A 26,631-nucleotide genomic window follows, 5' to 3' on the forward strand; every position below is an offset into this window, starting at 1 on the left:
CAAAAAACAAAACACAACAACAACAAAAAAACCCTCCAAAAACCAAGATAGCACATGCTGTAGTCTGAGCTACTCAGGATGCTGATGCAAGAGCACTGCATGAGGCCAACATGGGCAACTTTGGGAGATGCTGTCTCAAAATAAAAAATATAAAGGGCTGGGGATGTAGCCCAGTGGGAAATACTTGTTTAGTAGCTTCTAGGGCCTGATTTCAACTTCCAGTACTAGGGATGGCGGAAGTATAGAGATTAAAGAATCTTAAAATACTGTTAGGATAATTAGAGGGCATTTTTTTGGAATAGAAACAGCTATTAGTTTGGCTTAAAATAGATCCAAAAAAAGGGCACTGGTTTTGTTTTCTTTATAGACTTTGATTATTTTTAATATATAAGAAATTGAGCTATTGCAGTATCTTAAGTGTGAAATATTCTAGCCTTACATGCTACAACTTAAGGGTAAAAGAATATAAGATAGACTGGGGATTTAGCTCAGCGGCATAAGCGCCTGCCTTGCAAGCAGGCAGTCGTGAGTTCGATCCCCAGTACTGATAAAAAGGAAAAAGACAAAAAAAAAAAAAAAAAAAAGAATATAAGATAATTACCTAAATTTCTATAAGACACTATTAAGTAGAAGCATTAATCTTGGCTATTTTCTTTTAGGAAGGTTTCCAAAATCTTATTTTCTAAAAAGAATTTCAGGGCTTCTCAAACAATCTTTCAGATTATAGCCTGCATAGAATTTGTTTTTAAAAATAGATTTTATTTATTTATCTGTTCATTTATCTATTTTTGCTTCATGATCCAGCAATAAGGGTATCTTACTTTTCAATGGTATCTAATTACTCTCTCTTAATAGCTGTTTTGAACATTCTTATGGCCCCATGAGACAGCTGATTCCAATAAAAAGATTTTATTCATATGGCATAAAATACAAGATTTCATTCATGCAGCTGAAAAATGGCAGTAAAATACAGCTTATCTTTCTTCTGAATTTTCTAACAATAGAATTTGTTGTTATTTAAGAGTGTATGTTTTTAATGCATGAGTTTTTAAAACCCAATATTGACTCATTAACAAAAATATATAATAAAATTTTGCAAAAAAAGACATCAATAGTAACAGTAAGTCTTGACTTACCGATACTTGAGTTACAAACTTTCACAGGTGTACTTACAAATGTTCTCTAGAAACAGAACTAATTTGTAAGTCTGCGACTTACTGTAAATGGGTTTCAAAGTAGTAAGCAGCTAGGCATGGTGGCACACATCTGTAATTCCAGCATTTGATAGGCTGAGGCAGGAGGGTCACTATGAGTTTGAGGCCAGCCTGGACTAACTACATAGTTCAAGGCCAACCTGAACTACATAATGAAATCCTTTCTCAAAAAGTAAAAAAAAAAAAAAAAAACAGGTAATAAATCACTCTAGGCAACAGTTAATACTCCACCCGTGTTTAAGACAATGTGCCATTAGTAAGATTTTCCCAAAGATTCTTTTTTTTTTTTTCTGGTACCAGGGATCAAACTCATGATGTTGTGCTTGCCAGGCAGGTGCTTTACACCACTGAGCTAAATCCCCAGCCCCTAAAGATTCTTTTCTTAAAGAAAGAAAGATACCACTTCTACAATAATATGGGGGGGGGGGTCCTTTTCGAGACAGGGTCTCACTATGCAATTCAGGTTGGCCTTGAGCTTACTTTGGAACCCAGGCTGCTCTAGAATTCACAACAATCCTCCTGCCTCAGATTCCCAGCTACTGGGATGACAGCTGTGTGCCACCATGCCTGGCTAATAATAAGACTTTTAATTTCCAAATTTTTTTCCATCTGCATGTAGTCCCTGATGGAAAACAGTGTCCACAATATGCCAAGTTTTAAAAGTATGCACAATTAATGCTATAAATGTTTCTCTTGTGGAAGAAAATGTTCAATTGGAAAGGGAGACAAGGGAGGGGGGAGAGGAAAGGAAAGCAAGGGAAAAGGAGAAAAAAAGAATAGAAGGAAAAAATAGAAACAAATGAGGGGAACAAGGGTTGAAGGGAAGGGAGGGTGAAGTGGAAACAAGAATTTAGATATGTTATAATATTTCCATGTTTAAGGGATTATTTTTAAAAGGCATTAAAGAGAATACTTTGAACCTAAACATGTAGCAGTGGATGAATAGGTAAAGAAAATGTGACACCTATACATTATATATATATATATATATATATATACAAATTCCCAGTGATCAATGTAATCATTATGTGTATCAAAAGTATACCAAGGTGAGCCTGCCAGCAGCAATTGGGACCAGTAGGCAGCTCAGGCCTGAAGAACCAGCAAGTCATGCCCCCCATGACCCTGCCAGCTGCCACTGGGAACAGTAGCCAGAGTGTAGCAGAAGAACTGCCTGCCACCATGAAGGGAGCCAGTGTAGCTATGTGTCAGGAGAAGCCTGCCCTGCTCACCACTGACTCCCCAGGAAACTAGATCAGGAGAAATCCAGGTGCCTGACTCATTCCTCCACACCACAGATGGGCAGCCAATGCAGGAAGCACATGGGATCCCACAACCAGCTCATTTGGAGGAATCTAAGAAAATGTCAAGATGAAAGAGCAAAAAGCAATCTCAAATCTCCATCCCACACAGAACAAGTCTGGGAGACATAGACCTGGGAGAATATGAAAGTTACATACCTGAAATTTCTCAAAGGATAGTAACTGAAGTCAAGAAACAACTTTATGAGGTTGTAAAAGAAATCGGATCAGAAATAATATCTCAGGTAAAAGAAAAAATGACAAATATAATCCCAGTACAAAAAAAGAATTGATGAACACATCTAAAGAACATATAGATATAAAAGAGGCATAAGGAACATGATGGGTACCTTGAATGAACAATATAGAAAGGAATTACATTGCATGAAATAGATTCAAAGAGATATCCAGGAAATTAAAAACGCCATTGAAAGCTGTCAGAACCACTTGAAAAAAAACTTAAGATAGACTTTCAGATCTTGAAGACAGGACTGCAGTTAACAATCATGAAAGGAAAAGATCTCTTAAAAATAATACGGAACCAGGAAATAACAATTCAACAGCTGTAAGATGATGCAAAGAAAAATTACTTCAGACTGGTATGTGTCAGTGAAAAAGGACAGGGGGTCAACACAAATAATGTAACAAGACTATTTACAGAATTGCAAAAACTTCCCAAGCATGGGAAAAGGAACTGATATACAGATAAGTAAGGCATATAAAACTCCAACTAGCCATAACCTTAATAAATCTACACACAGACATATAATAATCAAGATCCCAGAAATTCAGCACAAGAACAAACTGTTAATGGCTGTTAGAGGCAACCCACATGGAACCCCTTCTGTCTCTCTTCAGATGGAAGCTTTCTTTCTCTCAATAAATATATTCTACTCTAAAAAATAAAATAAAAATAAGAGCTGTGTGAGAAAAGAAAGAGATCACTTATAAAAGAAAACCCATCAGAATCATGGCAGATTTCAAAACACAAATCATCAAGTCAAGAAGAGCTTGAAGTGTTTCAAGTCCTGAAACAGAACAACTTTCAACCCAGACTGACATATGCTGCAGAACTATCTTTTACTATCTCCAAGATATCTCTAAAATTAATAGAGAAATAAGGTACTTCTATGACAAAGAACAACTGAAGAAATTCATGATCACAAACCAACCCTACAAACAGTACTGAACGATATTCTAGAGCGAGATAAAGATGACCATAGTCCCAGAAACAGTGGCAGAGGGGAATCACTGAGCAGAACAGGCAATTGAACATAGGGGAGAAGTAGAGAGACAAAGGCAGAAAAACAGCATGGTGGAGATGAGCCCGTACATGTTGGTCATAACCATTCATGTAGATAGCCTCAACTCACCAATAAAAAGAAACATGGACAGAGTGGATCAGGAGACAAAGCTCATCAATATGCTGCATACAAGAAACAAACTTGACTCGAAAAGAAATTCATGAGCTGAAAGTTGGAGAAGATAAGACAATGGTCCATGTGACAAGAACCCAGAAAAAAGCAAGGGTAGCCTCCCCATCAACTGCAGAATGAAGAAAAAAAGATACAGTATTTTTATACAGTAGACAGCTACTCAGCGATTTAAAAGGATAATCTCGAGGCTCATGTAGGTAAATGGATGCAACCTGAGATCCTGCTCATGGGTAAAATGATTTGGACTCACTGGTGAACATCATGTTGTAGTTAGTGGTATCCAAAATGTACAACAGATGTTAGGAAAGTGAAAAGAGAGGAAACGTCTAAAAAGGGAAGGTGGTAGCCATTGCCAATTTCCTATTATCTCGTTTTGAAGTCTTGTATCATTTTCAATTTGGTTTGGTTCGGTTTTATTCTATTTTGTTTTGTTTGCTTCTATTATGTCTGATGATATAGTAGCTATTTTGAAGATAACAAAATATATTATGGTAGCCATTACTGATTTCCTATTATCTTGTTTTGATATCCTGTACCTCTCATCATTTTGTTTTGATTCACTTTATTATTTCATTTTGTTTGATTTTATTCTCTTTTTTAAAAAAGTACAAGGTAGGCAGGAGCCATTGCATGTGAGTTGAAGCCCACCACAGTGATGCCTACCTAGGTGTGGAGCTGCAAGACTCTGCCTGGAATATGGCAGGCCCCAACCCAGCATCCCCAAACACTGTGGGACCTTTAGGTCATCACTGAGTTCCTGGCTGGGCCCTGCCCAGCAACCTCCAGGTAGCTGGGAGCCGCCATGTGTGAGCTGAAGCCCACCACAGTGATGCCTACCTAGGTGTGGAGCTGCAAGACTCTGCCTGGAATATGGCAGGCCCCTACCCAGCATCCCCAAACACTGTGGGACCTTTAGGTCATCACTGAGTTCCTGGCTGGGCCCTGCCCAGCAACCTCCAGGTAGCTGGGAGCCGCCATGTGTGAGCTGAAGCCCACCACAGCAATCCCTACTTATTTGTGCAGTCTTTGCTCCGAGGCTGGTCGAGCCACACCCAGAAAACACAAGAAATCAGGGAGCTTTGGTGCGCCACATATTAGCTGAGAGCCTGCCCAGTATACTCCATATACCATTTAGTCATACCACACAACTTAGACCGGGTAGGGCCCTGCCAGTGATCTCAAGCAGCCAGAGAGCATCAATGAGCCATGTAGAAAGGGCTGCAGGTCCACCCAGTACACACCCCCCATCTGGGGAGCCTTTCAGTGCCTCTAGGGACCGGAGGAATACAGGGAAATGACAAAACAGAAGAGCAAAATGTAATGTCAAACCTCCAGCCCATCCCAAAAAGCCTAAGAGACATGGACACGGAAGAAAGTGTAAACCATCACTTGAAACTTGTAAAATGATAGCAACTGAAGTAAAGAAGCAACTCCATGAAGCTGTAAAGGAACTCAGATCAAAAATAATCTCCCAGGTAAAAAAAGAAATGATAAACATAATAAAAGAAATGCTGAACATATGTAAAGAAGATATAGTTTTTAAAAATCCAGGAGCACTGCAAAAAGATGGCAATCTTGCTTGAACAATTTAAGAAAGAATAGAATGCATGAAACAGATTCAAGAAGCACTCCAGGAAATAAAAAATTCCATTGAAAGCTGGCAAAACCACTTGAATGAATGTGAAGATAAACTTTCAGATCTAAAAAACAAGAGTGTAGCTACTGAACAAGAAAGGAAAGATCTTTTAAAAATAACAATTAATCAGGAAACAGTAATTCAATAGTTGCAAGAAGATGCAAAGAAAAACAATATGATTGATAGATGTAAATGAAAAAAGTGACAACACAAATGATATCAAAAGGCTACTTACAGAAATAGAGGCAGAAAATTTCCCAAACATGGAAACTGATATACAGGTAGTGAAGCAGATAGAATTCCAATTAACAATAGTCAAAATAAATCTATACCTAGACAAAAATAATCAACATCCCAGAAATTCAACATAAGTATCGAATAGTAAAAGCTGTTAGAGAAAAGAGACAGTTTACCTATAAAGGAAAGCCTATCAGAATCACAGCAGACTTCTCAGTATAAACAGTGAAGTCAAGAAGAGCATGCAGTGAAGAATCCTAAAGGAAAACAACTTCAAACCCAGATCGGTGTACCCTGAAAAACTGTCCTTCAAAATGGATGGAGAAATAAGATACTGCCACAACAAAGAACAGGTAAGAACTTCATGACAACTAAACCAATCCTGTAAAGATATTCTAGATAGACGTAAAAACAACTACAATTCCAAGAACACCAACAGAAAAAAGCCACAAAGCAGGGCAGACAATTAAAGAGAGGGGAAAGGTAAAGAACCAACAGCACAAAGATAAAATAACAAAAATGAGCCAATACATATCAACCATAACAATTAATGTAAATGTCCTCAATTCACCCATTAAAACAAACAGACTTGCTGAATGGATCAAGAAACAACATCCATTCTATATGCTGCACATAAGAAATCCATCTAACCCAAAAGGAAATTCATAGACTAAAAGTCAAAGGATGCAAAACAATACTTCATGCAACAGGAGCCCCCCTCCCCAAAAATAAACAGAGGTAGCTCTACTGTTTGCAGACAATGTGAACTTCAAACCAAGAATGATCAGAAGAGATAAAGAAGGTCATTACATACTAGTTAGGGGAAACTTCATGAGGAAGAGATAACAATCCTAAATATATATATGTTCCAAATGCAGGAGCACCCAGCTATGTAAAACAAATATTAATGGAAATGAAAAATCAAATAAACAATAACACAATTATAACAGGAGACCTTAACATCCCTTTAACACAAAGAGACAGATCAACTAGATACAAAGTCAGGAAAGAAATAACAGAATTGAATCAAACTTGTGAACAAATGGACTTAGTGGATGTGTGCAGAGTTTCCCACCCAACAACATCAGAATACACATTCCTCTTAGCTGTACACAGGACATGCTCTAAAATAGACCATATACTAGCCCACAGAACATGCTCAAGTAAATGCAAAAGAACTGAAATTATCCCATGTATGTTATCAGATCATAGTGCTATAATAAAACTAGAAATTTAATGACAAAAGAAACTGTAAAAACTCCATAAACACATGGAAATTAAATAATACACTCATGAACAACCAATGGGTCACAGTCAAAATTAAAGAAGATATTAAACAATATCTACAAGCAAATGAAAATACAAATACATCTTACCGGAACCTGTGGGATGCAATGAAAGCAGTCTGCAGAGGAAAATTTATTGCAGTGAATTCCCACATCAGGAAAACAGAATGAACACAAATAAACAATCTGATGCTACACCTCAAACATCTAGACAAAGAAGAGCAAGTCAAGCCCAAAGCCAACAGAAGGGAGGAAATTAGAAAGATCACAGCAGAAATCAATGCAATAGAGACTACGAAAACAATACAAAGAATTAACAAATCGAGGGCGAGGGGATTTATCTCAGTGGCTTAAGCACCTGCCTGGCAAGTGCGAAGTCATGAGTGCAATCCCTGGTTACTAAGGGGAAAAAAAAAAAAAAAAGCTAAAGAATTAACAAATCAAAGAGTTGGTTCTTTGAAAGAATAAATAAAAATAATAAGCCCCAACCAACCTCATTTTAGAAAAGGAAAGAAAAAACTCAAATTCAGGCAATAAGGAAGTAAAAGAGCAAAATCACTACACACTGTGGAAAAACAGAAGATCATCAATACCTGTTTGAAAACCTTTACTCTCATAGGTTTGATGACATAGTAGAAATGGACAGGTTCCTAGAAACATATGAATTACCAAAGCTGGATCAAGATGTAAAACTGCTGATTAACCCAATTTCAATTAGTGAGACTGAAAATGTAATTAGAAACTTACCAACAAAGAAAAGCCCAGGTCCTGATAGATTCACTGCAGAATTCTACAAGAGATTCAAGGAAGACTAAATGCCGAAACTCCTCAAACTCTTCAATGAAATTGAAAGGAAGCAATTCTCCCTATCTCATTGCTGAAAGCAAGTATTACCCTAATACTAAAACTAGAGAAAGACTCAACCGAAAAAGAGAACTACTGGCCAATCTCCTTAATGAACATAGATACAAAAACCTTCAATAAAATACTGGCAAGCAGAATATAGCAAGTCATCAAGAAGATTATACACCATGACCAAGTGGGATTCATCCCAGGAAAGCAGGGATGGTTTAACATATCCAAATCAATAACAGTAATACATCAATTATATCAATAGAGCCAAAGATAAGAATCACATGATCATCTCAATAGATGCAGAAAAAGCTTTTGATAAAGTCCAACATTCATTCATGATAAGAACCCTACAAAAAACTGGAATACATGGTCTCTACCTCAATCTGCTAAAAGCCATCTAAGACAAACTAAGAGCCAGCATCATAGTAAATGGTCAAAAACTGAAAGCTTTCACTCCAAAATCAAGAAAAGACAAAGCTGTCCACTATCATCACTCCTATTCACTATAGTTCTGGAAATATTAGCCAGAGCAATCATACAAGAGAGAGAAATAAAAGGGATAAAGATAGGAAAGGAAGAGGTTAAATTATCATTATTTACAGATGACAGATACTCTATATACTCTATATAGAAGACCCCCAAAATTCCATTGAAAGACTTCTAGATGTGATAACCAAATTCATCAATGTAGCTGGATACAAAGTTAGCACTTAAAAATCAATAATATTCCTTTACACAAACAACAAACTCACTGAGAGGAAAATAAGAAAAACCACACCCTTCACAGTAGCATCCAAAAAAACGAAATACTTAGGAATCAATCTAACAAAGGAAGTAAAAGATCTTTTCAGAGAAAATTACAATACTCTGAAAAACGAAATTGAAGAGGATCTCAGAAAATGGAAACACATTATTTGGTCATGGATAGAAAGAACAAACATTGTAAAAATGGCCGTTCTCCCAAAATACAGATTTAATACAATTCTAATCAAAATACCATTAACGGGGATTTAGTTCAGTGGCATAAGCGCCTGCCTTGCAAGCAGGCAGTCATGAGTTCGATCCCCAGTACCGATAAAAAGGAAAAAGACAAAAAAAAAAAAAAATACCATTAACATACCTTAGAGATCTAGAGAAATCATTCCTAAAATTGATCTGGAAGCAGAAGAGATTTAGACTAAGCAAAGGCAATTCTGGGCAACAAAGGCATGGTAGGAGGCATCATAATCCCTGACTTGGAGTTATACTACAAAGCAACTGTGCTAAAATCCGCGTGGTACTGGCATAAAAACAAACCAGAAGATCAATGGAATAGATCAGAAGATACAACCACAGCTACAAATACACTCAGCCACCTTATCTTTGACAAAGGGGCCACTGTAAGAAAGATAAGTGTCTTTAATAAGTGGCACTGGAAAAACTGGTTTTCCATATGCTGAAAACTGAAACTAGACCCATGCCTATCATCCTCCATTAAACTAAAGTTAAAATGGATCAAAGATCTAAATATTAAAGCAGAAACACTAAATCTACTGGAAGACAAAGTAGGTAAAAATCTTGAATACATAGGAGTAGGTAGAGAATTTATGAACAAAAAAAAAAATCAAACTGCATGGAAAATACTTTCCAGAATGAACAACTGGGATCCTGTCTTACTAAAAAGTTTTTGCATGTCCAAAGAAATCTCCAACAGAGTGAAAAGAAAACCCGTGAATTGGGAAAAAAATCTTAGTCAACTGTCCCTCACACAAAGGACTTCTTCTATCTAAAACATATAAAGAATTTTTTAAAAAATCAGGCCCCTGAAAATCAAAGACCCAATCTAAAAATGGGCATCTGAGATGCATACACACTTCTCAGATGAAGAAATATAAATGGCAAATAAATACATAAAAAATGTTCAACACCATTGGTCATTGAGAAATGCAAATTAAAACAACACTGAGATTCCATCTCTCCAGAAAGAATGGCCAAGATCAAGAAAACCACTAGTAACAATGTTGGGGAGGCTGTAGGGAAAAAGGAAGACTTCTGCACTGTTGGTGGGAGTGCAGAATGGTGCTACCACTGTGGAAATCAGTGTGGAGGTTCCTCAAAAAGCTGGGATCAGGGCTGGGGATTTAGCTCAGCGGCATAAGTGCCTGCCTTGCAAGCAGGCAGTCTTGAGTTCGATCCCTGGTACCGGTAAAAAGGAAAAAGACAAAAAAAAAAGATCTAAAAAAGCTGGGATCGGAGGTCCATTTGACCCAGCTATTCCACTTCTGGGCATATTCCCAGAAGAAATGAAAACATCATACCACAGTGATATATGTGCATCCATATTTAGAGCAGCACAATTTGTAAGAGCTACAACTTGGAAACAACCCAAATGCCCATCAACTGAGGAATGGATACAATGGAACACTACTTACCTATAAAGATAGACCATATTGAGGATTTTATAAGTATATGGATGCGACTTGAAACTACACTGACAAGTGAAATAAATCAAACTCACATATGTAAATATTGCGAAAGGGTAAGAAATTGCTCAAAGAGGAAAAAATAACAGGGAAAAGGAGAAAAGATGAAGGAGAAGAAAAAAGATATAAATTTGTATATACACACTTAAGATTACTAAGATGATTATAGTACTAATTCTGTTATCTCTTGGAACAAAACAGGTAACATCCCTTGGGTTAGATCAATTTTGCATAACTATATCTGATAATTCAAGTAAGACTTTTGAAGATAACTATGCAAAACAACAAAAAAATGTTATGTTCCTATCACCTTGTTTTGAAAGCCTACGTTGTAACTTTTTAGGACTCTTATAGTTATTTATTTGTTGTTTTGTTTTTCTAATACAGAAAGGATAGATGTACATGTATAGGCTTATATATACCTAGAACTTTACCTAAAGAGTTTATAAGAATTGATTTTATTATGTCTGATAGTATGAACTACTACACTAAAGAAAACGAGACACCATGATAGTCACTGATGATTTCCTATTATTTTGATTCAAAATTCCATAATCCTTTTATTCTTGGTTTTGATTGCTTGTGTTTCGATTGCTTTTATACTATTAGGATTTGTATTAACTTATTGTGTGCGAAGGTATGGACAACTATTTCCAAGAAAACAAGAGACATTATGTTAGTCACTGTTGACTTTCTGCTGTATTTTTCTAAAATCATGTGTTATTTGCATTGTTTTACTCTGCTCTGCTTTGTTTTGTTCTGTTTTGCTTTGTTTTATCCTCTTTTTTAAAAATTACCCCCAAAATAATTTAAAAAGTAAATATAATAGGCATGGTGGCACACACCTGTAATCCCAGCATCTGGGAGGCTGAGACAAAAGGAAAATCATAAATTCAAGGCCAGCCTGGGGTACACAGGTTAAGAGTTCAAACCCAGCCTGGGCTAGATAATAAGACCCTGTTTCCAGAAACCAAAACACAGAAAACAACAAACATAATAAAAAAGTTTATCTTCTTTAGTCTGTACTTTTCATGTTTGAGATACAACTGAATACAGCATTTATTTTTCACATTTCTTCTTATAATCAAAGAATTTTTTTTTTAAACTTCAGACTATTCTCACACAAAGTTTAAGACCTGCGGTTTTGTTTTTTTTTTTTTCTTTTAGGTATCAAGGATCAAACTCAGAACCTTGTGCTTCCCAGGTGGGTGCTGTGCTACTGGGCTATATCCCCAGTCCCAAGACTTGCAGTCTTGAGAAAAGTGGATCACCACAAGTTTGAGGCCAGGCTGGGCTACACAGCGAAGTCAAGGACAGTATGAACTACAGAGCCAGAACCTGTCTCAAGAAAAACAAAATAACCCTGCAGTTTGCAATGCATCATTTCTCACACTCCTAGCCAGCTGCCCTATGTGGAATTTATGCATACACACAACCTTGATTCTACTGACAAGTGTATCTGAACTTCCTCAGCAGGTAAAAATGCTTGAAAACAGTTGTTTCATGGATATATTTTATTTTTTAACTAGTCCAAATAGACCAGAAATCAGAAGATGACATGCAAGTCATCTTGGAATTCTTCTCAAAAACAATAAAGGTCGGGCTGGGGATTTAGCTCAGTGGCATTAGGGCCTGCCTGGCAAGTGTGAGGTTATGAGCTCAATCCCCCCCACAAAAATTAAATTAAATTAAAATAAAATAAATAAAGGTGCACTTCACTAAAATACAACAAATGAACTTCTGAGAAGATGGCAGCATGGTAATCAGCAACAAATCACTTTCTTCAAGATTTGGAATCCAGTTGCTAGAAAATAACAACTTGGGGAAGAAAAGGAGGAGGTAAGTGGATCCCCGGGCCAGGAAGCATATGATGCTAAAATTAGATCCTATAGATAAACTGAAGAGAAAGACTACAACACAGAGAAAATAAATGGCAATATATACACGTTCTTCTTGGCTATGGCTCAAGGTGAGAAAAAGGAAGATCAAATCTACAGAAACACAGTGAAAGTGGGTGACTGCACAGTCCTCCAAGGAGAAATATGCTAGTGGAACAGAGCAGTGGATGCTGTGTACTACAGCAGCTGGTGAGTGACTCCAGTCCAAGCAATTGCCATATCTCCTGGACACAGTGATTACTAGCTGGATGCCATTTTAGGGAAGGGTCAAACTACCACAGGTTGGCTTCATCGCAGGCCTGCCAGGGTTACACTCCCATAGAGAATAGGTGGACAACCATAAGATATGTCCATGGTCAAGATCAGGGGTCAGGCCAGCAAAGCCAGAGCTATAAGGTGAATGACTCAGGCTTCTTCCCTATGACCAGAGGTAAGAGTCAAGCTGAATTTCTATGGATTTGAAAGTCCCAGAACCAGCACCCCACACTAATCCTATTACCAGCTTGCTGGGATTATTCTCCATAGATCTGGGCTCTGAATGCAACCTTCATCTATCAGCAAGAGAAGTCATGCCTTCCATTGGACATTATCACAAAATTGTAGACCCCAGAAGGCAAACACAGGCTTGAAATCATGGAGAAATATATTCTTCTTATTCAGCTATAAAGAAGGATCACATTGAGATATTTATCAATAAATGGGCGCAGCTTGAGACCATACTCATTAGTGAAATAAATCAATCTCGCATGTGTGAATACCGAATAGTTTCCCTAATGTAAATAATGATTCAAATATATAAAAATATGGGGTAATCATGATTCCCCATTAGGTGGCCTTGAAGCCTTATAAAGTTTTCACTCATTAATTAGAAAGGCTTTATTCTGGGCTTCTTGATATGAAAATATTTGAAGCTAGAGTATATGAAGTTTTATCCAAATATTTCAAGGAAAAAGACACTATGGTAACTACTATTAAGTCAGGTTATAAGGTGGTGAAGTACTAGGTTGTTGAAACAGTCATGCTGTGACCTCTATTGTTATATTGTTATGTCCTGTTTTATCTCAATCTCCCCCTTATTGTTTCAAAAAAAATTATTTAGTCATTTCTTATGTTTGTCTTAATTAAAGAAAAAATTCAAAAAAATTAGGATATATAAATAGTAACTCTTTTCGATTTCCTATTAACTTGTTTTGAAGTCCTGTAGTACTCCCACGATCTTGTTTTGACTGATTAGACTCTGTTCCATTCTATATGTAGTATCAAGTTTGAAGACATAGGCAACTACTTTGAAGACAATAAGATTCACTAAGATACCCATTCTGGTTTGACTATTGTCTTCTTTGGAAGTCCTGTAATGTTTACAATGCCTAAGTTTTATTGGTCTTGTTCTCTACTGTTTTGTCCAACTTTATAATATCTAATAAGATAGACAATTCTTTTTAAGGAAACAAGGGACAACGTTGATAACCATTGTTGATAAACTTGTACTCTGTTCTACACTATGTGCTATGTCTATCCTTGGTATTGACTGACAGCTTTGTTTTGCCATATTTGACTGTATTCTTCCCCCCCCCCCAAAGAAAGTAATAAGCACTAAGGAGTAATAAAATCCAAGATGTGTAAATTTTGTTTTAAAAAAGAGAGGGAAAAAAAAAAAAGAAAAAGAGCTCTAACGGATATAACAGCAAGTGTGTTTGGGGGTGTTAAATAGCTGACTTTATCAATGTTTTTGGAACATTGAACACAGCTGTTTGCAATCTCCCTGTTTGAATGTCCACCTTGTGTTCTTTGATACTGTGATTTGAGGAACTATTTTCAAGAAGATAGTGTGTAATCTACTAGCAGGTAATTTCTTACTGTTATGTTTTTTTGTTTTGTTTTGTTTTGTTTTGTAGTTCTGTATTGCGTGTACCCTTACGCCGCTTTGGTTTGTTTTGTGTTTTTCTCTTTTTCCTCTTAAATAAAAAAAAAAATATATATATATATATATATTCTTCTCATTTTTTATGTATTTTTTGTTTTTTTTTTAATTGCTTGATTTTGGTGTGTGTGTGTGGAAACACTGTTTTTAATTTTTTGCTTTGTTTTGTTGTTTTTAAATACGTCTTTCCATCCCTCATGCCTTCTTCAACAATTTTTTAAAACTTGGGCAATCTTCCTCTGGCCATTTGTGGACTGTGGGGGAGGAGAACAAGACACTAAGACCTCCTGTGTGTGGGCACCATAGTAGGCTGACTGGGAGAGAGTCAGATGCCAGCCCCTTTTGGCACACAGGCAGGAAGACAAGAAGAATGAACATTTTTCCTCTTATTCCATAAGCAACCAGCTGACCTGGATACACAGGCTGTGATGATAGCTAATGAGGTAGAATACAAAAAATACAATTTAATGCTTGTACTGTTTAGTGTTTCACTGACTCTGCAGGCCTAAAGCCAGTAGTCTGATTATCTATTCAGAGGATAACAATATGCAGTGTAGCACATATGGAGGATCTCCTTCTGAAGGTGATGGTCATTGTTAATTGCCTGCTATCTTGTTTTGAAATCCAGTATCATTCTCACTGTTTTGTTTGGTTGGGTATTATTCTGTTTTATCTTGTTCTGTTTTGTTGTGTCTGATGACATGGGCAGCTATTTTGAAAATAACAATTTATCTTATGGTAGCCATTTTGGATTTATTATTATCTTGTTTTAAAGTCCTATATTGCATTCACTGTTTTGTTTCTATGGATTCTATCCTGTTTCTGTTTTATTTGATTTCAGTATGTCTGAAGGTATGGGCAGCATTATGGTAACCATGCTGATTCCTATTATCTTGTCTTAAAATCCTGTGTAACACTGTCTTGTTTTGATTGGCTTTAATCTGTTTTATTTTGCTTAGTTGCTCTCTAAAATAAAATTTTAAAAAAGACTTGGGAAATCTTCCTCTACCACTCAACCTTGCTTCTTTTTTGTGCTGGAGATCGGACTCAGGACCTCATGCTCACCAGGCAGGCACTTAGGCGCTGAGCTAAGTCCCCGGCCCCTCAACCTTGTTTCTAATCTCTTTTTCTTCTTTCACTTCTCTGCTTTTTCCTCTACTCTTAAATTTTCTGCCTTTAGGGTAAAATCATTCTATTGAGTGGATATTTACTGCATATAATTTTCAGACTTGTCTCAGGTTTTGTTATATAACTATAAATCTTGTACCAGGGTTCAAGATGGCTAATTATTAGTTATCACAGTTTGACATTTTTCAGTCTGTGTTTGATGCTATTATTATTACTGACTGTACAACTTAGCCAAGGTGACACAGTTGTTGTGATCCGTTAATTTTCCTTATATGCTACTATCTAGATTGCCTGAGGGTCATAAATAATACACAGCCCAGTACAAAAATAACTAGCTGCTAGGCCAAGTAGGCTATAATCTTTCATCTCTAATAAACACAAAAGGCAGGATCCTGGACAGAATCAGAGGACAAAGTCAGCTACACCTAGAAGACATCTCTGAAAAGTAGTCATTTCCTCAAGAGGTCTCAATACTAATAGTAAAGTTACCTACCCTAAGCAATTTACAAGTTTTAATGCAGAAAAAAAAATTTTAAATAGAAAGTAAGAAAACATAGAAGCAATGTGCAACCCAGTACCCAAGACTGGCCCAAATTCAGAGAGCACTGATGTGGAAGAAACCAAAAGCCACCCAGTTGAACTTCCTGAAATGGTAGCAGTAGAGTTAACAAAATAGATGCATAAGTCTCTTGACAAAACCAAAACAGAAATAATTACATAGATAATTAAAGAGATGATGACAATAATGAAGGAAATAGATAATGAGTCTAGAGTAGATACAAATTAAAAAACACAGGAACTTAGGAAAGACATGGGAATTGTGTACTCAATATAGCAAAGAATGAGATTTCATAAAACAGACTCAAATAGAAATCCAGAAGATTACAAATTCCACTGAAAGTATATGCATGAGAGTCAAGCAATGTGAAAACAGAATACGAGATCTAGAAGCGGGGTTGTAGTTAGTGATCACCAAATGAAATGCATCTTAAGAATAGCAAGGGATCACGGAAAATCAACCTAACAGCTGTCAGATGATGCAAAGATGATTAATGCAAGATTAACCAGAATCAATGAAGAATCAGAAGATAGCTCAAAAACATAAAAAACCTGTTCATGGAAGTAAAAGCAAAAACTTTTCAAGTATGGAAAAATACCTCATATACAGATAAGTAAGAAATACAAAACTCCAAATATCCATGATTAGTCTTAAAAGAAAACAAGATCTAACCCAGATTGATGTATCCTACAAAATTATCTTTTAAAATTGATGGAGAATTAACTGGGCATGGTAGCACACATCTGTAATTTCAGAACTTGGGAAGCTAAGGCAGGGGTATAGTTGTGGGTTCAAGACTAATTTGGGCTACAAAGTGAGCTCAAGGCCAGCCTAAATTGCACAGTAAGACCAACCTATCTCAAAAAGGAAAAAAAAAAAAAAAACAAAAAACTCCTGGAGAATTAAGATATTTCCATGATAAGGATGATGTAAAGAAATTCATGACTACTAACACTTCACCAAGTTTTGTACTTGAGACAGTGAATACAACAATTTCAGTTATCCCAATAGAATGAATTCACCAGGTAAGGCCTATAATTAAACAAGAGGGGGAAAAAAGAAACCAACAACAGAAAAATAACATAATACAAGGATAACTCATTGTCTGTCAGTTATAACCATTAATGTAAATGGTCTCAATTCACTGATCAAAAGAAACAGACTAGCAGAATTGATCAAGAAACAAGATCCAATAATACGTTGCAAACAAAAAATGCATTTAACTACTGACCACTCCAATTATTTGAATACAAGATGATCAATAACTTGCACATTTGGCCACGGCGGCCCAGGATGGAAGCCACCAGCGTTTACTGGGACCAGGAGCGCAGAGAAACCAAGCAACCCCTCCCCCGCTGCCTGTTTTGTTTTGTTGAACTTCAATATACATGAAAGTATGGACAGCTATTTTGAAGAGAACAAGAGACTCTACAACAGTCACTGGTGACTTCCCTGTTGTCTGGTTTTGAAGACCTAAAACATCTTCCTCATTCTGTTCAGATCAGTTTTATAGTATGTTGTTTTATATGAAACCTCTGTATGTGAAGACATGGACAACTATTTGGAAGAAAACAAGAGACAATAAGATAGTGAAGATCTCAGGTCATCTAGCTCTGAAATTTATATCTCTTACATTGCTTTCTTATGTCCTGTTTTGTGTTTAATTTTACCCCCTTTAAAATTAAAACAAATCCAAAAAAGACTGCACATTTTTTCATTAATTTTTATAATATACAAAAATGACAATTTTATCAAATTTACTCATTACAAGAATCAAGAATGGGGGCTGGGGATTTAGCTCAGCGGCATAGGTACCTGCCTTGCAAGCAGGCAGTTGTGAGTTCGATCGCTGGTACCAATAAAAAAAAAAAAGAATCAAGAATGGTTGAAATGACAACTGCCTGAGCGACACTTGGGATAGTCAGTATATAAACAAATGTGTTGCCTGAGTGATACTTGAGGTAAACACAAACTTTCCAAGCATGGAAAAACTGTTAAGTGGTTAGCTCAAAAGGAAAATCACAGATTTAAGTCAAGGAACTGAAAACAATCCTCCATGGAAATGCAGAAAAAACAGGAAGCCAGAAAAAAAGTAGGGGTAGCTATTCTGTTTGTAAAGTGGATTTCAAGCCAAGATTCATCAGAAAATAAAAAGAAGGTATCTATATACTTATTAAGGGAAGAATCCAAAAGGAAGACATAATAATCATATACACACACACAAAAATACATATATGGCAAATACTGGTGTACTTAAGTATATAAAACAACACTAATGGATATGAAAAATCAGACACTAATACAATTATAATAGGGGACCACAACATCCATTATCACAAATTAGATTAGACAGAGATGATAGGGTTCTAGAAATACAATAGCAAATTAAACCCAAAGCCTGAGCAAGGACAGAAATTACAAAGATCAGAGAAGAAGAAATTAGTACAATTGAGACTAAGAAAATAATATAAAAATCAATGAATTGAAGACTTTGTTCTTTGAAAAATTAAATAAAATAAATTCTTAGCCAACCTTATCAAAATCAGTAAAGGCCTAAATCCATGCCATTAACAATGAAAAGGATGAAATTATAACAGATTCTCAAGAAATCCAGAAGATAAACAGTATCTATTTGTAGAATCTGTATGTGATAAGAAACCAAATTCAGAAGAAATGGACAGATTCTAGCTACACATGAATTATCAAAGCTGAATCAAGAAGATATAAAACTTCTAGACAAGTATCAGTCTATTACTCTGAAAAGGCAGTAAGAAAAGCTACCAACAAAGAACAGCCAACTTCTGATAGACTCACTTCTGAATTCTATAAGAATTTTACATAAGATCTAGTGCCACTATGCTTCAAACTATGTAATGAAACTGAAAAGGAAGAAATACTCCCAAAGTCATTCCTAGGAGCAAGTACTACCCTGTTGGGAGCCACGGCCAACACCAGTCGCCTTACTTGGCGGACATAGGGCCTGTGGGTGGGAGCGGAGCCTGAGCTAGATTGCCCCTCCCATTGAGTGAGTCAAGTTGGCGCCTGCTTCCTGCCCCCTGATTGCCCTGGCGACGTAAGCAGCCCGCGCAATAGAATAGTCTGCCTAGCAACAACTGATGTTAGCCAATCAGCCCGCATCGCGCGCTTTGAACTGATTGGCCACTGTTACCCTATAAAAGTAAATGCCTCTCCCGCCACAAGAGAGAAGCACAGAGAGAAAGCACAGAGAGAGATAGAAAAAGTCCACCGGCGAGAAAGGGCTGGTGGCAGAGTGGAGGCCTCGCGGGGCCCACGCGGAGATAAATAAAGGCAAGGTTGCACACCGCCAGACTTTGTCGTGTGTCTTTCCTGCCGGCCGGGAGCGACCCCGACACTACCCTAGAGAAGGACTGCCAAAAAGACAACTACATGTCAGCCTATTGCAATTTACTGCAGTGAATTCCCGCATCAGGAAAACAGAACGAACACAAATAAATAACTTGATGCTCCACCTCAAACATCTAGAACTACATGTTAATCTATTGCAATACAGATGCAAAATTTCTCAGTATTTGACACTGGCAAACAGAACACAGCAAATCATCAAGATTACACACCATGACCAAGTAACATTCATCCCAGGGATGCGAGGATGGATCAATATATGCAAATCAATAAATGTAATAGACTACATTAACAGAACATTTTTTTTAAAAAAATGATCATCTCAATAAACACCAAAAAAAGCATTTGACAAAGTCTAACACCCATTTATGGAAAAAAAAAAAACCCTACAGGAAACTGGAATAGGTCTTTATTTATTTCAATCTAATACAAGTCATCTATGATAATCCTACAAACAACATCATATGAAATGGTCCAAAACTGAAAGCTTTCTGGAACAAGATAAGGATGCCAACTATCACTACTCTTGTTCATTGTAGTTCTGGAAACATTATCTAGGGGGATTAGATAAGAGAAATAAAAGGAATATGGATAAAAAAGAAAAAAGTTAAACTATTATGGGCTGATAACGTAATACTCTACATAGAACCTATGGGACTAAAGGTTTTTGAAATAAGTGTTGATGATCTTCTGTATTTCCACAGAGTCTGTAATGATTTCACCCTTTTCATTCCTTATTACATGAATTTGAGATTTTTCTTTCCTTTTTTAATAAGGTTGGCTAGGGGCTTATCAATTTTATTTATTCTTTCAAAGAACCAAGACTTTGATTCACTGATTCTTTGGATTGTTTTCTTAGTCTCTACTGCATTGATGTCTGCTCTGATCTTTCTAATTTCCTCCCTTCTTTTCATTTTGGGCTTGACTTGCTTTTCTTTTTCTAGATGTTTGAGGTGTAGCATCAGGTTGTTTATTTGTGTTTGTTCTGTTTTCCTGATGTGGGACTTCATTGCGATAATTTTCCTCTGAGGACTGCTTTCATTGTATCCCACAGATTCTGGTAAGTTATATTTACATTTTTGTTTGCTTGTATATATTGTTTAATTTCTTCTTTAATTTCCTCTGTGACCTACTGATTGCTCGAGTGTATCATTCAATTTCCATGTGTTTGTGGGGTTTTTGCAGTTTCTTATATCATTAATTTCTAGTTTCATGGCACTATGATCTGACAACATGCATGGGATAATTTCAGTTCTTTTGCATTTACTTAACTATGTTCTGTGGGCTATTATATGGCCTGTTTTAGAGAATGTTCCATGTACTGCTGAGAAGAATGTATATTCTGATGTTGTTGGGTGGAACACTCTGTATACGTCTATCAAGTCCATTTGTTCACAGGTGTGATTCAGTTGTTATTTCTTTGCTGATTTTCTGTCTGGTTGATCTGTCTCTTTGTGTCAATGGTGTGTTAAAGTCTCCTGTTATAAGCCAAGAGTAGTGGCTCATGCCTGTAATCCCCGCACTCGGGAGGCTGAGGCAGGAGGATCGTTGTGAGTTCGAGACCAGCCTGGGCTACAAAGTGGGCTCAAGGCCAGCCTCAACTGCATAGAGAGACCCTGTCTCAAAAAGACAAAAAAAAAAGTCTCCTGTTATAATTGTGTTATTACTTATTTAATTTTTCATTTCTGTCAATACTTGTTTCATATAGCTGGATGCTTTGGAATTTGGTGCATTAATATTTAAGACTGTTAACTCTTCCTCTTGGAAGTTTTCCTCTAACTAATATGTAGTGACCTTGTTTATCTTCTTTGGATCATTCTTGGTTTGAAATTCACATTGTCTGCAAACAGAATAGCTACCCCTGCTTCATGGGGGGTTCCTGTTACAAGAAGTATTGTTTTCCATTCTTTGACTTTCAGTCTATGAGTTTCCCTTTGGGTTACAAGGGTTTCTTGTAGACAGCATATGATTGGATGTTGTTTCTTGATCCATTCTGCCAGTCTGTTTCTTTTCATTGCTGAATTGAGGCTATTTACATTAATGGTTATAACTGATATATACTGGTTTATTTTTGACATGTTATCTTTCTGCTGTTGCTTCTTTATCTTTCCACTCTGTTTAATTGTCTGCCTTGCTTAGTGGTTTTCTTTCCTATCTCCATCTACAGTATCTTTCAGTATTCTTTGGAGCATTGGTTTGATGATCATGAAATTCTTCAGCTGTCCCTTGTCATGGGAGTATCTTATTTCTCCATCCATTTTGAAGCACAGTTTTTCAGGGTACATCAGTCTGGGTTGGGAGTCGTTTTCCTTTAGGATCTGAAATACTTCACTCCATGCTCTTCTTGACTTCATTGTTTGTGTTGAGAAGTCTGCTGTGATTCTGATAGGTTTGCCTCCATAGGTGATCTGTCTCTTCTCTCTAACAGCTTTTAATATTGTTTTTATGTTAGATTTCTGGGATGTTGATTATTATATGTCTGGGTGTAGTTTTACTTTGGTTATGGCTATTTGGAGTTCTATATGCTTCACTGATCTATGTCAGTTTCCATTCTCATGTTTGAGATATTTTCAGTTATTACTTCTGTAAATAGCCTCTTCATATCATTTGTCTTGTCCCCTTCTTTTTCACTGACATCTATCAATTTTATGTTGTTTTTCTTTTATCATCTTACAGCTGTTGAATTGTTATTTCTTGATTCCTTGTTATTTTTAAAAGATCTTTATTTTCCTGTCCACTAGCTGCAATCTTGTCTTTGAGGTCTGAAATTCAATCTTCACTTTCATTGAGGGGTTTTGTCAGCTTTCAATGGAATTTTTGATTTCCTGTATATATCTTTGAAGCTGCTTCATGCATTCTATTTGTTTCTTACACTGTTCATTCAGGGTTTCCATCTTTTTGCATTGTTCCTCTAACTTTTTAACTAGGTCTTCTTTAGATATGTTTAGCATTTCTTTCATTACATTTACATTTATCATTTCTTTTACCTGGGAGATTATTTCCGATTTGAGTTCTTTTATAGCTTCCCAGAGTTGTTTCTTTATTTCAGTTGATATCATTTCAGGCATTTCAGATGTAAGCCTTATATTTTCTTCTATGTACATGGCTCCCAGGATTTCTTGGGATGGGCTGAAGGTTTGAGATTGCATTTTGGTTTTTTGTTTTGTCATTTTCCTATATTTCTAGGTTTCAAGCGATATTCCAAAGCTTCCTGCGGGCCTGCTGGAAATCACCTCATGTGCCCACAGCCCCTCAAGACTGATTGGAGGTCACTGGGCATGGCCCAGTCATGCCCACAGGGACCTCCTGTGTGTCCTCCGGTGGTCTAGGATGCTGGGCAGGGTCCTAACCACTGGAAGCAATGGTCCAAAGCTCTCCCCATGCAAGAGTAAGTGTGTTGGAACTCACCTTGCATGCCGTCAGCTTCCCGGGCTCAATGGAGGTGGGTAGGTGTGGCCTAGTCAGGCCGACTAGATCTCCCATGCCTCCTATGGTTGTTCAGAAAGCTGGGTGGGGTCCCAACTACTGGGGGCGATGGTCCAAAGCTCTCCTGGAGTGAGCACAGGCACACTGGAAATCATCTCGTGTGCCCTCAGCTCCAGGGGCTCAATGGAGGTCATGATACTCTACAAAGAAGATCCCAAAAACTCCACTGAAAGTCTCCTAGAATTAATATCCAAAATCAGTAGTAGCACAGCAGGATACAAAGTCAACACTCAAAAATCAATAATTTTCCTATATATAAGTAACAAACTCACAGAGAGAGAACTTTGGGAAACAACACCTTTCACAACAGTATCCAAAAAATTGAAATACTTAATAATTAATCTAACAAAGGAAGTAAAAGATCTTTATATAGAAAACTATAGTACTCTGAAAAAAGAAAATCAAAGAGGGTATCAGAAAATGGAAAGATATCCCTTGTTCTCAGGTAAAAAGAGCCAATATAGTAAAAAAATGGCCATACTTCCAAACTGCAATACAGACAATGCAATTCTGATCAAAATTCCAATAGCATATCTCATAGAATTAGAGAAACAATCCTAAAACTCACCATCCTTAGAACCAGGAAAGACCCAGAACAGAAAACACAATTCTGGGCAATAAAGGCAAGGCAGGGGCATCACAATCCCAGACTTAAAATTACACTATAAAGCTACTGGGATTTTTCTCTTTAAAACAGCATTGTACTGGGGAAAAAAAGAAAACCCAGATCTGAGGGTCAATGGCACACATTAAAAAATGCAGAAACAACTGCAGACATACTTAGCTACCTTATCTTTGACAAAGATGCCAAACACATTCATAGGAAGAAAGACAGCCTCTTTAATAAATGCTGCTTAGAAAACTGGCTTTCCACATGCCCAAGATTAAAATTAGAGTCACACTTTCACTATGCACAAAACTAAAATCAAAATCGATCAGAGACATAAATATTAAAACAGGAACACTAAATTTGCTGAAAGATAGAATAGGCAGAACTCTTGAAGGCACTGATGTAGGCAAAAACTTCATGAAGAAAACCCTAATTGCACAAGAACAACTGGGACCTCATCTTATTAACAAGCTTGTGCACAGCAAGAGAAACCACTACCAGAGTAAAGCAACAACCCTCATAATGGAAAAAAAAAATTTTAACAGCTGTTCCTCAGACAAAGGATTACTATCAAGAACATATAAAGAACTCAAAAAAAAATTTTTTGTCTTTTTGAGATAGGGTCTTTCTCTGTACTTAAGCTCACTTTGTATAGCAGGGTGGTCTTGAGCTTGCAATGATCCTCAGTCTCCCAAGTGCTGGGATTATAGGCATGTGCCACCATGCCCATTAACCCTCCAAATTTAAATACCCAATCCAAAGATGGGCATCTGAGATGAATACACACCTCTCCGATGAAGACAAATAGCAAACAAATATATGAAAAAATGTTCAGCATCACTGGTCACTGGAGACATGCAACTTTAAACTGCCAAGATTCCATCTCACCCCAGAAAGAATGGCCACTATGAAGAAATCAACCCATAGAAACCATGTCTTCCTATGAGCCAGCGGCACCATGGGGAACAGGAGAGAATCAAGAAGTCAAACTGTGCCTTTCTGTGAGCCAGCCAGTGTGTGGGCTAGAAGACAAAAAGAGCAATTGCCCCACCCCCACCCCACCAAGCAACTGGCTGATTTGGAGGAACTTAGGCTGAGATGACAGCAACTGAAAAAAAAAAAAAAAACACCTTTATGCTTGTGTTGTTTGATTGAATTTGCAGGTCTAAAACTAGTCTGAGCACCTATTTGGAGGATAATATGTATTATAGGAACTGTAGAGGATTTTTTTTTTTTGTCTTTTTTCCTTTTTATTGGTACCGGGGATCGAACTCACAACCATCTGCTTGCAAGGCAGGTGCTTATGCCGCTGAGCTAAATCCCTAGCCCCCTGCCTTGTTTTTTAAATCCAATATTTTATGATGTTTTATCATTTTGTTTTATTTCTGTATGTGGTAATATGAGCAACTATTCTGAAGATAATAATATGCAATATAATGACCATTTTAAATTCCTATCATTTTGTTTTGTTTTGCTATTGTTGTTGTTTTTGGTTTGTTAGCTCCCTACTTTTCCAGGGGATTTTTCCCTTTCAAATAAAATAAAACCCACAACTTTTCTGCTCACTGAGAACTGGACAACTGCACCAGGACCAGGACAGTCTTCTGCAGCTGGAGCCAGCAAAGAGAATGAGAAACACTGCCTTTAGAGCAGTCCTCTACAGTCAACAGTTGGTGAGTGATCTTGGTACACGCACAAGGTCACATTTGCATGGAGAAGGAGCAACTGGGGACAGGAAAGGGAAGGACTGGCTATTTCAACCTTGGTCCCAGAGAAGTCCTTTGGCTGCTTCATACTGACAAGTTCCCGAGTGGATGAGGGAAAGACAATCCCAAAAACTGTTGGCCACTGGAGGCAGACTGGGGGCAGTCCTGTTGAGAGGCAAGGGCTAGTGAGGACTGAATAGTCTCCTGCAGACCGAGGCCAATTGTGTTGCACTCTAAGAAAAATAGCTTCGTCATATTTGTATTATAGCAAATTACCTGTAACATGGCCTTACTGTAATGTGTTTTCCTTTTCCCTCTGGGTGACCTAATTGATATGTTAATCAATGCTCTTCTCTGTAAAGAATTGTAAAACCTTACCTAATTGATATGTTAACCATTGTTGTGCTCTACAAATAACAGATGCAGTGCTAAGATAAGCTAACAGGAGTTGTTAATTACTCCTAGGCTTCCCCATTCTCTGCTGAGGAAAACAGGATTTCTTCTTATCTAACCTTGCTTGTATGCAGGGAGACTTGCTTGTTAGCACGACCCTTACCTGACCTTGCTCTCCCCAAGGAATGTAATATTGCCATATTTTCTGTTCTGTAATGTGCCACACTGCCTTCCCCCTTTCCCTATCCAGTGGTAGTCTGTCATAAAATGTGCTAATTGCACTGTTCTTAAGAAATGCTTAACTTCAAAGAAATTACAAAAAATGTTGTGGCTTAACCCTAATGCACCAAAAGGGTTAAGTTCCAAATCCTTGTAAAAACTTAAGTTTCAGCTTCTTGTAACTTTTGACCCCTTCTCACATGTTAGCGCTAACGAGCTGTCCTGAGATAATTAACTTTCTACTTTCTTCTCCAAATGTTATTGCAGACATGCTATTCCAAGATAATGCTTATCTGCAGGATGGGAGTAACTTGAAAGGCACCAAAGGCTCCCGATGTTGTCAGAACTAAATGGACAGCTTTACAGTTTCCAGACTTGGGTCAACAGCTTAACAGCTCTGTGGGGTTTTTTTGTCCCCCCCCCCCCACTTCTCCAGCTTTTAAAATCCCCTTCTGCAGTCTCGGGGGCACACAGTCTCCAAATTGGCTCCCGGAGACTCGTCGCCAGGCCTGGCCTAAATAAAGCCTTTGCTCCCCAAATTTAATTTCTTGCTTCCTTAGATTTTATTCTGGGGTCTGAGCTATCACAAATTGCAGTCTAAACTTACAAACGATTGAAAGCTCACATTGGTGCCATGTTCCTACTGTATGCAGATCTCTACACCCAGCATTGTTCTGGGGACAGACTGCCACCTTAGCCTTCTAGAATGAACGAAGAAAGGTCTTTGCCAGAGCTCTGCTCCTTAACCCTAGGCTAAGGAAAAGAGCCACATGACCAAAACAACAGAAGACTTCTTTTGCTAGTCTTTATTTGATTGTATTATTTTTCTGTTTTTATTCACTTTTTAAAATTTTTTATTTTCTTTACTCTTTACTGTTTTCTTCATTCTATACATTTTCT

The 26,631-nt window shown here is 37.2% G+C and overlaps 1 protein-coding gene across 5 annotated transcripts in view; it reads right to left on the reverse strand.

Annotated features, from left to right (window-relative positions):
• Nucleotides 1-26,631, reverse strand: part of Usf3 (upstream transcription factor family member 3) — a 93,604-nt gene that overhangs the window by 19,406 nt on the left and 47,567 nt on the right. The window lies entirely within an intron of this gene.

Source organism: Cavia porcellus, unplaced genomic scaffold, assembly GCF_034190915.1.
Source record: "Cavia porcellus strain 051 isolate PalLab524CR breed Dunkin Hartley unplaced genomic scaffold, mCavPor4.1 scaffold_15, whole genome shotgun sequence".
NCBI lineage: Eukaryota > Metazoa > Chordata > Mammalia > Rodentia > Caviidae > Cavia > Cavia porcellus.